This window comes from Colobus angolensis, unplaced genomic scaffold (genome assembly GCF_000951035.1).
Source record: "Colobus angolensis palliatus isolate OR3802 unplaced genomic scaffold, Cang.pa_1.0 Scaffold279, whole genome shotgun sequence".
NCBI lineage: Eukaryota > Metazoa > Chordata > Mammalia > Primates > Cercopithecidae > Colobus > Colobus angolensis.
In genome coordinates, this window is record NW_012116032.1 from 1,362,379 (window position 1) to 1,366,482 (window position 4,104).

At 39.7% G+C, this 4,104-nt stretch overlaps 1 pseudogene; it reads right to left on the reverse strand.

The window, feature by feature from the left end:
- Window positions 1–526: 526 nt before the first annotated feature.
- LOC105516271 lies at window positions 527–2,548 on the reverse strand (annotated as a pseudogene).
- Between the last annotated feature and the right edge of the window lie 1,556 nt (window positions 2,549–4,104).

Sequence of the window (4,104 nt, forward strand, 5' to 3'; positions counted from 1 at the left end):
TTACCTTTTTAACTATTAAATTTTTTTTCAATTTAAATAGAGATGGGTTCTCACCATGTTGTTCAGGCTAGTCTCGAACTTCTGGCCTCACGCAATCCTCTCACTTTGGCCTTCCAAAGTGCTAAGGCTACAGGCATGAGCCACCACACCTGGCCACCTTTTTTTTTCTTTTCTTTTCTTTTTTAAAATAAAACTTTATTTCAAATAGGTCCAGTGGTATGTGTGATACAACAAAGGCCTGTTGTAACAAGCAATTTCATTTCAAAACTGCATAGAAGTACAAATCTGAAAGTGTTTAACAATGATCAATGTCTGCTAAAATGTATATTAAATTGATCAATATACCATTTTTGACATAATTATATATCCTACTCTTTAAGTATAAGGAGTTAAATTTTCATCACAAAACATGAGGATCACCTGACAGTTTCTACAAAGGTAATGAGCTGTGAAATGTATTCCCTCATTTTGCTTTGAAAATGCACCCCCAGGTTACTAAGAGAAATTCTGACTTCGCCCAACTGTGTTATTTAACCGTAATTCTGCACTTGTCATCTACTTTTGGCTTCACAGCTACTCCTCTTCCTATCTGATCTCAACAAATTAAATACTAATGTTTAATACTAATGTTTCTCAACTCTTTAGCTAAGGGCAATTTTTTCTCCTACTTTTGTGCCCACAGAATTAGTGAGAATTATTTTATCCAAATTATCTTTGACTGCACTCTCTTCTTCCTATAGACAGAGAACCTGTGTTTACTATGAGAACTTCATTCATGGACAGCTTTTGTACTTTTTCTGCTTTTTTGCCTTCTTCTATAAATACATCTAGAAGCTGTCTAAAAAGTAAATAGGACATTTCCAGTCCTGTGACAATCTTAGGTACAGTTCCAACTGTACCAAGCACCTGTCCTGCCATTCTGCCAACACTGGGTACATTTTTGTTCCAGCTCCAATAAGAATCCCTGGAGCAGTGTGCTGAGGATCATTGTGTTCTGCAAAAAGTGTTACAAGTTTGGAAATGATTGTTTTACACAAGTTTTCCTTCACTATTTTTGGGAACAATACCAGGTCTGACTCCTGTCTCCTGGACCACATTTAATACGCCTTTTAAAATACTGCCACCAGTTGTACTCCCGGGTGATATCATCAATATCACAGCCAGGTTTGTTAACATCAAAGGACCTAATAACAATAAGCTGGGGTTCTGAAGTAAAGTCTCTTGGAGGTACTGGAATTTTCTTTTCTTTTCTTTTTTTTAAGATGAATTTTAGCTTTTGTTGCCCAGGCTGGAGTGCAATGACACGATCTCAGTTCACCTCAACCTCCACCTCCCGGGTTCAAGCCATTCTCCTGCCTCAGCCTTCCGAGTAGCTGGGATTACAGGCATGTGCCACCATGCCCGACTAATTTTTTTTTGTGTGTGTGTTTTTAGTATAGATGGGGTTTCTCCATGTTGGTCAGGCTGGTCTCGAACTCCTGACCTCAGGTGATCCGCCCACCTCAGCCTCCCCAAGTGTTGGGATTACAGGTGTGAGCCACTGCACCTGGCTGGAATTTTCTTTACTGTGTACTCACGGACAACTTCAGGATTGTATTTCAGCTGAGCAGAAATGAAAATAATAGGAGGCTCTTCTGCTACTCTACTTTATATTAATACAATTAAAGGATCTGTTCATACTGTTCTTTAGCCTGACTTTCTTTTACCAAATTAATTTTATTTTATAGAATGAAAGTATGTTTCAGCTTCATAGTATCTATGGCAGCCAGGTATTCAGAAAAGTCTGAGGTTGAGGACAAGATTCATTGCCAGCTATCAACAGAAGGGTCACATCCATCACTGCTGTACTGTTCAACAAAGTAGCCATCAAAATATCATGGCCAGGATGGTCAACCAAGGAAACATGTCTGACTAGGTCAAAGTTTCCTTTGGTCCCTGGAATGCCTGTAGGAAGCTCATCAAGGTGTACTGCTTCCACAGCATCTGTAATATTCTGGCCGAGGAAACTTAAGTCATCAAGTTCATAAATCTTGGCATGTAGCTTAACCAAACTTGATAGTAATATTTCTTTTCTTTTTTTTTTTTTGAGACGTAGTCTGGCTCTGTCACCCAGGCTGGAGTGCTGTGGCTGGATCTCAGTTCACTGCAAGCTCCGCCTCCCGGGTTCATGCCATTCTCCTGCCTCAGCCTCCCGAGTAGCTGGGACTACAGGCGCCTGCCGCCTCACCCAGCTAGTTTTTTGTATTTTTTTTAGTAGAGATGGGGTTTCACCATGTTAGCCAGGATGGTCTCCATCTCCTGACCTTGTGATCTGCCCGTCTCGGCCTCCCAAAGTGCTGGGATTACAGACTTGAGCCACTGCGCCCGGCCGATAGTAATATTTCTTTACAGTTCATTTTTGAACCTGACAGTGTGAATGACAGAAATAGTTTTTACAATTATTGATTTTCTATGAGCAACATGATCAATTGTACCTATATTAGTTGTGACTTGTCTGCTTGATAACTTTGTGTAAAAGTAGAGTCCATTCGGTCACATCCTCATGCATAGCATGGTATTTTTAGCCCCACTGGTGTACCACAAGGGTGTGGTTGTGCCAGGACTGGCCATCTGACTTACTCAGGTTGGTACCATTGTCTTGGCTTGTCCATGGTAGGTCTGATGGTGCCTAGTGCCCCTGGCATGGATCTCATTTTAACCATTCTAAGTGTACAGTTCAGTGGCATTAAGTAGATTCACAGTGTTGTGCAACCATTACCACTATCTGTCTTCAGATCTTTTTTCATCTTGCAAAACTGAAATTCTATGCCCATTAAAAAATAACTCCCTTTCCCCTAGACCTTGGCAACCACCATTTGCTTTCTGTCTCTACAAGTCTGACTACTCTAGGTACCTCATATAAATGGAGTCATACCTTATTTGCCTTTCTGTGACTGGCTTATTTTGCTTAGTATAATGTCTTCAAGATTCATCCACAAGGTAGCAGATGTTAGAATTTCCTTCCTTTGTAAAGCTGGATAACATTCCATTGTATGTATATACCACATTTTGTTTTATTTATTTGCCCATTGAAGGACACTTGTGTTGCTTCAATGGGCAAATGGCTATTGTGAATAATGCTGCTATGAACATGGGTACACACATACCTGTTCGAGTGCCTGCTTCCAGTTCTTTCTGGCATGTGCCCATAAATGGAATGGCTGGATTATATCATAATTTCATTTTTAATTTTTGAGGAACCTCCATACTGTTTTCTAGGGTAGTGGCACCATTTTATATTTCTACCAGCAGTTTACAAGAGTTCCAACTTTACATCTTCTCCAACACTTTTTCCTTTCTTTTAAAATTTTTATTCATTTATTTTTATTATTTTATTTTATTTTTTTGAGATGAAGTCTTGCTCTGTCATCCAGGCTGGAGTGCACGATCTTGGCTCACTGCAACCTCCGCTTCCCGTGTTCAAGCAATTCTCCTGCCTCAGCCACTCTAGTAGCTGGGATTACAGATGCACACCACCATTTCTGGCTAACTTTTGTATTTTTAGTAGAGACGGGGTTTTCCCTTTTTGGCCAGGCTGGTCTTGTAACTCTTGGTTTCAGGTGATCTGCCTGCCTCAGCCTCCCAAAGTGCTAGAATTACAGGAGTGAGCCACCACGCCCTGCCTACATTTTGTTTTTTTAAATAATAAGTAATATGTGTAAAATATTAGATTAATCCTTAATAACATGAATTCTGACGTACAATACATAACCTGTCTCAGTTCCTAGCCTAGGATTCACTCACATAGAAGGTTCTTGTTGAAAGAATGAACAAGAATCCACACACCACATGTACAATTAACTACCTATAGAAAAGAAGCTAGGAAGCAGTATAACACAACTTATTCATCCATCCATTCATTGGGTCAATGAAATGGAGTATATGCCATGTACAATGTTGATTATTAGGAGTTCAAATTTCAGCAAAATTTGGAGTTAAGACAAATGTGGTTCCTTCTCTCCAAGAGCTCATATCCTGGCCTCTCTCGAGGGAGGAAGGCTGAATCGGCAGGATATGATAGGTCAATTAAAATATCCTTTCTTTTTCTTTTTCTTTTTTTTTTTT